General features: G+C 43.3%; 1 protein-coding gene across 3 annotated transcripts in view; it reads left to right on the top strand.

The window, feature by feature from the left end:
- The window catches only part of LOC134342216 (cystatin-B-like), a 48,502-nt gene that overhangs the window by 11,437 nt on the left and 26,685 nt on the right, over positions 1-10,380 (top strand). For 2 of the 3 annotated variants that reach the window (XR_010016970.1, XR_010016968.1), the window contains one exon: positions 9,448-10,373. The exons of the other annotated variant lie outside the window; for it this stretch is intronic. The gene's annotated coding sequence lies outside the window, so the exon portion shown is untranslated. The remainder of the gene's footprint in view (positions 1-9,447; positions 10,374-10,380) is intronic. 3 annotated transcript variants of the gene reach the window in all.

Raw genomic sequence — 10,380 nt, forward strand, 5'->3', positions numbered from 1 at the left:
CTGTAAGCTAGCAGAAGGAAGGCCACAGATCTCAATATCCTTTCAGAGTGGTTCATGAAACACACGTAAAAGTTGCTGGTGAACGCAGCAGGCCAGGCAGCATCTCTAGGAAGAGGTACAGTCGACGTTTCAGGCCGAGACCCTTCGTCAGGACTAACTGAAGAAAGAGCTAGTAAGAGATTTGAAGTAGGAGGAAAGGGGGAGATCCAAAATGATAGGAGAAGGTAGGAGGGGGAGGGATGGAGCCAAGAGCTGGACAGTTGATTGGCAAAAGGGATAGGAGACGATCATGGAACAGGAGGCCTAGGTACAAAGAAAGTGGGAGGGGGAAACCCAGAGGATGGGCAAGGAGTATAGTGAGAGGGACGGAGGGAGAAAAAGGAGAGAGAGAGAAAGAAAGAATGTGGGTATATAAATAAATAACAGATGGGGTATGGGGGGAGGTGGGGCATTAGCGGAAGTTTGAGAAGTCAATGTTCATGTCATCAGGTTAGAGCATACACAGGCGGAATATAAGGTGTTGTTCATCCAACCTGAGTGTGGCTTCATCTTTACAGTAGAGGAGGCCGTGGATAGACATGTCAGAATGGGAATGGGATGCGGAATTAAAATGTGTGGCTATTGGGAGATCCTGCTTTCTCTCACGGACAGAGCGTTGGTGTTCAGCAAAACAGTCTCCCAGCCTGCGTCGGGTCTCGCCAATATATAGAAGGCCACATCGGGAGCACCGGACGCAGTATATCACCCCAGCCGACTCATAGGTGAAGTGTCGCCTCACCTGGAAGGACTGTCTGGGGCCCTGAATGGTGCTGAGGGAGGAAGTGTAAGGGCATGTGTAGCACTTGTTCGTGACTTTGGAAATTTATGTAGACAAAGAGGATTTCGTACATTCCAATTAAGAATGGCGAACTGACGCAATATCTCAGGGACGTCACACCGCAGAAGTCTGTGTTAAACTGTAAAGGTCACTGTGAAATATCTACAATGGAAATCTGTGGAAGTGCATTTTCAGACAAAACTGCAAAATGGGCAGAAAGAGAAGGAATTCAGAAAATCAAAGAATTGGAAGAAAACCTGATAACTGAAACCAAGATGAACACCGTGTCACAGACGAGCATGCAAGATATTCAACGAATGCAAGATCAGCACTCAATATCACATCCCTGCTCCTATACTCTATTCCTCTAGAAATGAATGCCAACATTGCATTTGCCTTCTTCACCACCGACTCAACCTGGAGGTTAACCTTAAAGGTATCCTGCACGAGGACTCCCAAGTCCCATTGCATCTCAGAACTTTGAATTCTCTCCCCATTTAAATAATAGTCTGCCTGTTTATTTCTTCTGTCAAAGTGCATAAATACAGTTTCCAACATTGTATTTTATTTGCCACTTCTTTGCCAATTCTCCCAATCTATCCAAGTCTCTCTGCAGACTCTCTGTTTCCTCAGCACTATTGGCCCCTCCCCCATCTTTGTTTCGTCAGTAAACTTAGCCACAAAGCCATCCATTCTATAATCCAAATCGTTGATGTACAATGTAAGAAGAAGTGGACCCAAAACTGACCCCTGTGCAACACCACTAGTAACCGGCAGCCAAGCAGAATAGGATCCCTTTATTCCCACTGTCTGTTTCCTGCCACAGCCAACGCTCTATCCACGTGTGTAACTTTCCCGTAATTCCATGGGCTCTTATCTTGTTAAGTAGCCTCATGTGTGGCACCTTGTCAAAGGCCTTCTGAATATCCAAATATACAACATCCACTGCATCCCCCTTGTCTAACCTACTTGTAATGTCCTCAAAAAATTGCAATAGGTTTGTCAGGCAGGATTCTCCTTTAAGGTAAGTGTCGCCAACCCGTCGATCGCGATCGACTGGTTGATCTTAGGGACTTTCCCAGCAGATACCACAGAAAAATCAAAAATAAATACACAAATACTATTGTAATGTGAGCATTATAAAAGTAAGTAATACTAATTAGGATAATGGTAATATAGCACTATGTTTTACTAAAAAGCTGCTTGTAAAGAGAGATTGTTTCTGGGTTGCGGGGGTTTAGTTCTGTTCTTTCTGCCCAGTGTGCTTGTGTGTGATTCCCCCGCCATGCACCGCGTTTTCAGCGTAGACCGTGCTGCATCAAAGTGACCAATTAGATTAGGTAACAGAACAGTCTGTCGCAAACATCAATATACGGCAGTGTCCCCAACCTCCGGTCCGCGAAGCATGCAGGGGTGCAGCGGTAATCGGGATGCGCACAGCACAACTTTAAGAAAAAAAGCTGAAATAAACAAGCTAATTAATTAGGTGAATTTAAAAACGTAAACACAAGGAATTCTGCAGATGCTGGAAATTCAAGCAACACACATCAAAGTCGGTGGTGAACACAGCAGGCCAGGCAGCATATCTAGGAAGAGGTACAGTCAACGTTTCGGGCCAAGAACCTTCGCCAGGACTAACTGAAGGAAGAGCTAGTAAGAGATTTAAATGTGGGAGGGGGAGGGGGGATCCAAAATGATAGGAGAAGACAGGAAGGGGAGTGATGGAGCCAAGAGCTGGACTGGTGATTGGCAAAAGGGATATGAGAGGATCAGGGGACAGGAGGCCCAGGGAGAAGGAAAAGGGGCGGGGGGAACCCAGAGGATGGGCAAGGGGTATAGTCAGAGGGACAGGGGGAGAAAAAGGAGAGAGAGAGAAAGAATGTGTGTATATGAATAAATAACAGATGGGGTACGAAGGGGAGGTGGGGCATTAGCAGAAGTTAGAGAAGACAATGTTCATGCCGTCAGGTTGGAGGCTACCCGGATGGAATATAAGGTGTTTTATTAGGTGAATGTCGGCTCAGATCAGAGACAATGCGATCGGCACTCACTCGTAATATCCTGACAGTATGGCGGAGACTTCACGAAAGAAGGCGAAAACATACAAATTCCATCCAGAATGGAAAGAGGATTTTCTACTTACCTTGGTGAAAGGCAAGTGTGTATGTATGTTGTGCCACCAAACACAAGTGCTGACTGAAAGAGGGAATCTGGAGCTTCACTGCAACACCAACCACAAGGAATTTAAAGACACCTACCCCCCAAAGAGTGCAATTCGTGCCTGGAAAGTTGAGGAGCTGAAATCAGGGTTGAAGGCCCAGCAATCATTTTTCACAAAACATGCTGCTCAATATAAGGCTGCTATTGAAGCATCATTTCGTGTAAGTCACCTTTTGACTAAACACAAGAAGCCTTTTATAGATGGTGATTTATTCAAGGAAGCAATGGACATTACCACAGAGGCTGTTTTTAATAACTTTAAAAACAAAAGCGGCATCACAACCGTAATAGGTAATATACTGCTTGGCCCTGCAACAGTGACAAGGAGGGTAGAGTCACTGTCAGAGGAGGTGAATATTTTTCACTACAGTTTGATGAATCCCTGGATGTAATGCAAACAGCTCAGCTTGCTGTATTTGTCAAAATGGCTTTCCAGGATTTTACAACAAAGGAGGACTTCCTCACTCTTTTGCAATTAAAGGAAAGAACCAGAGGTGAGGATATTTACAATGAGTTTAAAAAATATGTCCGTGAAAATGACATCCCCATTCATAAACTGGTGGCAATTACTACTGATGGGGCCGAGCAATGCGCGGTGTGTTTTAAAGCACTAAAAGTCAGTGCCTACTTCAGGTCAACTTATCTATGTGAAAGTGCATTTTCACAGATGAAAATTATTAAATCTAAGTACAGGAGCTGACTTACTGACAGACACCTTACTAGGGTTGCCAACTTCCTCACTCCCAAATAAGGGAGAAAAGTAGCAGTCAAATCCCGGGACATTTGTGCTTACCCTGAGAAAGACTACCATGACCATGAAGCCTTGCGCGTGCACCTGTGTGCGCATGCGCACGTTGATTTATCTTTACCCGGTTTTGGCTTAATCTTCATTATTTCTACTTTATATAGGCTGTGTATTTATCATATCATTCCTGCTTTTACTATATGTTGGTGTTATTTTAGGTTTTATGTGTTATTTGGTATGATTTAGTAGGTTATTTTTTTGGGTCTGGGAACGCACAAAATTTTTTTCCATATAAATTAATGGTAATTGCTTCTTCGGCATAAAGCATTTTGGCATGAAAGGTTTCATAGGACGCTCTACCTTAGCTGGGGGAATGCTGGACAGTTGGCAACCCTACAGCTCACAGACTGTCTCAGACTGGCTGTCTGTAATTATGAGCCAAATTTCAGGGAACCAGCAGAAAGTATTCAGCCCCAGTCATCACACTGAGTGCAACAGTCAATTTTTATTCATTTATTTTTCATTTTGAAATAAAATTAAATAATGAAACTTAGAAATAAAGGTGTGAAGTATTGTAATATTCTTAAAAGAGACAGCTATGGCCTGTTTGATATGCTAGTTACAGTGTTTTCTCGTTTGAATTAATTTGAAAGTTTGACAAAAGTATTTTGTGTAATTCAAATTCAACTAGCCCAAATAAAAGGCCTCAAATTGTAAGTACAATCTGAGCTGCTTTTTCTCTAAACAATCTAGTAGGTAGATCTTGCCTTTCACTGAGGTCGAGGTAGGGGATCTTGGGCTTAAAACGGTTGATGACCACTACTTTCAGGAAACCATGCTGAGTTCTGCCTATCTTGTCATATGCCTCCAGGTACTCCGTAACCTCATCCTTGACAATCAACTCCAACAACTTCCCAAACACCGATGTCAAGCTAAGAGGTCTATAATTTCATTTTTGCTTTCTTTCCCCTTCTTAAATAGCGGAGTGACATTTGCAATCGCCCAGTCCTCCGGAACCGTGCCAGAATCTATTGACTTTTGAAAGATCATCGCTAATCCCTCCGCAATCTCCACAGCTACTTCCTTCAGAACACGAGGGTGCATTCCATCTGGTCCAGGAGATCTATCTACCATTAGACTATTCAGCTTCCTGAGTACTTTCCCTATCGTAATTGTGACTGCGCACACTTCTCTTCCCTGCCATCCTTGAGTGTTCAGTATATTGCTGGTGTCTTCCTCAGTGCAGACTGATGCAAAATACTCATTCAGTTCCTCTGCCATCTCCTTATCTGCCCTTACAATTTCTCCAGCATCACTTTATATCGATCCTATATCTACTCTCATCTGTCTTTTACTCCATATATACTGGAAAAAGCTTTTGGTATCGTTTTTGATAATATTTGCTAGCTTTGTTTCATAGTCCATCTTAGTTCATCTTTTCCCTCTTAATGACCTTCTTAGTTTCCTTTTGTAAGCTTTTAAAAACTTCCTAATCCTCTGTCTTCCTACTATTTTTTTCTTCCTTGTATGCCCACTCCTTTGCTTTAACTTTAGCTTTGACTTCTCTTGTCAGCCACAGTTGCATCCTTTTTCCATTCGAAAATTTCTTCTTTTTTGGAATATATCTGTCTTGCACCTTCCTCACTTCTCATATAAAGTCCAGCCACTGCTGCTCTGCCGTCCTTCCAGCAAGTGTCCCTTTCCAGTCAACGTTGGCCAGTTCCTCTCCCATGACACTGTAATTTCCCTTACTCCACTGAAATACCGACACATCAGATTTCGGCTTCTCTTTCTCAAATTTCACAGTGAACTCAATCATGTTATGATCAATGCCTCCTAAGGGTTCCTTCACCTCAATCTCTCTAATCACCTCCAGTTCATTACACAATACCCAATCCAGTACAGCCCTAGTGGGCTCAACAACGAGCTGTTCTAAAAAGCCATCTCGCAGACATTCTACAAATTCTCTCTCTTGAGATCCAGTGCCGACCTGATTTTCCCAATCCACTCACATTTTGAAATCCCCCACAATTATCATAACACTGCCCTTCTGACAAGCCTTTTCTATTTCCAGTTGTAATTTGTAGTCCACAGCACTGCAGCTGTTAGGAGGCCTGTATATAACTGCCATCAGGGTCCTTTTACTGCTGCGATTTCTTAGCTCAACCCATAAAGTTTCTGCACCTTCCAATCCTATGTCACCTCCTTCTAATGATTTAATATCATTTCTTACCAATAAAACCATGCCACCCCCTCTGCCTACCTGCCTATCCTTCCGATACACCGTGTATCCTTGGACGTTCAGCTCCCAGAGACATGCATCCTTTAACCAGCTCTCAGTGATGGCCACAATATCATACCTGCCAATATGTAGCTGTACGACAAAATCATCCACCTTATTCCTCATGCTGCATGCATTTAAGTATAACACCTTAAGACCAGTATTTGGTACTTTTCGCTTTGATTTCACTGCAACTTTATTGCACTGCAACTCAATTCAATGGCTACAAATTTGCCACATCACCTGCCTGTCTTTCCTGACATCTTTACTGCTCACTATCTTAGATTTATTTCTATTTTCCCCTTCCTCCACTCTCAGTGACTGCCACACTGAAGCTGTTTTATTTCCTTTGTCGTGAATCCTTTGGACGGGATCAGCAGTAATGTCACGTCTTTGAAAAAATCCATTTCCAGAGGAGTCTCTCCGTACTGACTGTATAAATCACTTGGACTTTCGAATTTACCACTTTAAGAACTGTTCCAGAGTTGCCGTATAGCAGTTAACTTCCGGTTAAGTTAGTCGTTTGAATACTTTTCATTATTGTCGAGCAGAGTTTAATAAATGTTTATGTTTGTTTTTAAAACCTGACTCAATTATGTATTCATTGTTGCTGATGACGTAACACGTAATATGATTATAACTGCATTGTTGGGTACATCATATTCTAACGTGTGCAGTTTTAATTTAATTTTGAGGGTAATTAAAGATGGTGTGTCCTGGTTCCTAATAAATGAGGCTCATTGTGCAAGTGGCGGATGTGTGTTCGATCTCAACATTTAAGAGAACTCTGGACAGGAACATGGAGTGGAGGGGCTTGGAGAGTTAAGCATCAGGTCGATGGGTCTGGACAGCATGATAGTTTGGCACCAGATAGATGGGCTGAAGTGCCTCTTCTTTTTCTATGATTCTATGTTCATAGTCAGCAGCAGCTCAGTAACAGCAGGTGCCATATTTCTGCTCTCTCATGGTGATTTTCCCATGATAAAGCGGATATGAATCACTAACCAACATGTAGCAGCCATTCGGCTATTTTTATTTGCTTTTCACTTTGTGTTTATGTCATTTAAACATGTTGTGTGGCTCCTATATCACGATGGTAGGATGTCTGCTGGTGATCAGTCCCCCACCCTGAGACTGGCCAGTTTCACAGGTACCAACAATCAAGCTCATTATCACAGAAGCTTTTGTCCACAGTATCACTACACGAACATGGTCCCATGGTACAGAATCCTCCAATGTCTTCACATTCAGAAGTGTTGGAATCTGCCTAGGGAGAAGGAGGATTAATGTAGAAATGGCTCGTCTGTGGTGAGGGATGTTTACATTCCAGCAGCTTTTTCGCGAGCACTTCAAGTTCAAGTTCCAGTTTGCTGTGATTCCACAGTACACCAGCATACATCTAAAACAAAACAATGGCCTGGGTAAATTTCCGATGTACCTTCTCTAAAATTGTCAGCATGGTCAAACTGGACTGTTAGAGAGCTGCAACGTGATCTTGTAGCTGCGATGAATGTCCCGACTAATGATGGCCAGCACACACTACACCTTAAGCAGCCTACCTGCTTCATTGTAAGGATGTACTTATGCGGACGGTGGGAAATATATCCCTCCAGTGTTGGTCGATCTTGTACTGGGAATACCTTAACGTTTCACCCTGCCACTTTGTTTTGGCCCACGTCTTCATTATCCAAGTCCCCCGCTTGCCTTTATTGGGATCTTCCTCCTCATTAAACCCATTTTAAAATTGAACGTTACCAGTATGTCAAAGTGGTGGAGTTATTGCTTATGGACTGGGAGAGCCTCGCCCTATGCTGTGACTTTCTCAAGGGAATCAGACGGCCTCCGTTTAAAATTGGGTATCTGTGCCTCGCCCTCATGGAGAGTTCTGCCCTACTGCCAACAGTCCTCGGCATTGTTTTACCAAACCTGTTTGTCTGCTGAGGCTGCAACTCCTTACTGTTGCTAAGATACCTGTCTGCTGTGTTGTTTAATCCACTCGAGGTACTGTAAGGAGATCAGGTTTAGAAATACAATTGGACAGGTTGTTGGTGAGACTGAATCTTAATGGGTCATGATCCCCTGTGCAAGAAAGTGAACAGTACATTAATGTTGAATGTGGTCCAACAGAGTTTCATCCTTTACAAACAAAAACAACTAAAACAATTAGCTCCGTATTCTTTGCGTCATTTAGAAGAATGTTTGCCGATGTTACTGAGCCGTACAAAATCCCACTGGGATAGGAGTGTGAGTAGAAAGAGAGATTCAGGTGCACAAATAGACAACGTGGAAACACACCCCGTCCGGCTTGTGGCAGGTACTATCTATGGTCTTTAAGTTCATGTTCAGCTTCACTCTCTGTATACCCATGACTGTGTTGCCACCCACAGCTCCATTCTACTAATTAAATTTGATAATGACACTGCACTGATTGGCCTAATCTCAAATAATGACCAGACATCCTACACAGAAAATGTTATCACCCTGACACACTGCAGTCAAGAAAACAACCTCTCCCACAGTGTCTCAAAAACAAAGAAGCTTGTTGTGGACTACAGGAATAATGCAGATAGGCTATCCCATATTGTCATCAATGGATCGGAGTTGAGCGGGTGAACAGCTTCAAGGTCCTCAGTATAAACTTCAATGAGGATCTTACATGGTCTGTACATACCGACTATGTGGTTAAAAACGCACAAAAGCACCTCTTTCTCCTCAAACTGTTGAAGGATTTTGACATGACCACAAGTTCTAAAAACTTTCTACCGGGGCACAATTGAGAACATCCTGACTGGCTGCATCACTGCCTGGTATGGGAACTGTACTTCCCTCAACCGCAGGACTCTGCAGAGAGTGATGCGGACAGCCCAGCGCATCTGTAGATGTGAACTTCCCACTATTCAGGACATTTACAGCGACAGGTGCATAACAAAGGCCCGAAGGATCATTGGGGACTCGATTCACCCCAACCACAAACTGTTCCAGCTGCTGCCATCCAGGAAATGGTACCACAGCATAAAAGCCAGGACCAAAGGGTCCGGGACAGCTTCTTCCACTGGGCCATCAGACTGATTAACTCACGCTGAGACAATTGTATTTCTATGTTATCTTGACTGTTCGGTTGGACATAATATTTTTTTTTATTATTACTATAAATTGCACTTTGCAGATTTGCCATAGACATAACATAAAGATTATTGCTCCTCATGTATGTGAAGGATGTAAGAAAAAAGTCAATTCATTCATTCAAGTGTAATTGTCATTCACCCGTACTCCTGTATATGAGAGGACACAGTAGCCTAGTGGTTTGTACAACACTTTACAGTACAGGGTTGCATATAGGATGCTGACTGTAACGAGTTCATATTTTTTTCCCTCTGACTGCAGGGGTATCTTCCGGGTATTCCAGTTTCCACCCACAATCCAAAAATGTACTGGTTGGCAGAAGGGAGTTCCATGATATTCCTGAAGACACCTTCCAAACCTACAACCTCTGGGACATATGGCTTGGGCAGACAAGGAACTGGCGCTTTTATTTTGGTCTGTGGCTGGCTCGACAAGCAGGGACCCAATCTCTAAGTTGGACATTCCCTTGACAGCCCCTGCTCTTGATGGGAGACCACAAGCCAGGAAACGTGTGTCATGTTTCATGTTTCAGAGTTCCCGTGCTTCATGATTAATTTCACCTTATCTATTCCCTGGGGTCCCTCTCATCTGAGGGTCTCCGTGGTTTCCACAGCATGTCCCTGTTATGGTTGAACTGGGCTGGGCTTGCAGCTGCCATCGGATCTGCCTCTCAGAAGCTTACGGATTTCCCCGGACTGTAATCCGTGTTTCCAAGTCTGCCTCTCACAATTCGAAGTCTTTGACCTATAATGATGTCAAGAACCTTTCCAGGAATATTACAACCGCTTTGAGGCTTTTGGAAAACAGACTGCAAATCACACGCTATGATTGTGCAAAAAAGTTATTCTAGGGATCTGTCTTTCCCTCTCAGCAGCTGAAATGCTGGTCAAGGACAGGTATATTCAAGAGGTTTTCGCTTCATGGATATCAGATCCTGCTTTTCTCCTGCAGGATTGTTTTTTTTTTGTAATCACAAAAGATGGGTGCCTGAGACCTTGTATAGATTATGGGTTCTTTAATAAAATAACAGTATGAATCACTAACAACAGGAATTCTGCAGATGCTGGAAATTCAAGCAACACACATAAAAGTTGCTGGTGAACGCAGCAGGCCAAGCAGCATCTGTAGGAAGAGGTACAGTCGACATTTCAGGCCGAGACCCTTCGTCAGGACTAACTGAAGGAAGGGTGAGTA

Source organism: Mobula hypostoma, unplaced genomic scaffold, assembly GCF_963921235.1.
Source record: "Mobula hypostoma unplaced genomic scaffold, sMobHyp1.1 scaffold_95, whole genome shotgun sequence".
NCBI classification, from domain to species: domain Eukaryota; kingdom Metazoa; phylum Chordata; class Chondrichthyes; order Myliobatiformes; family Myliobatidae; genus Mobula; species Mobula hypostoma.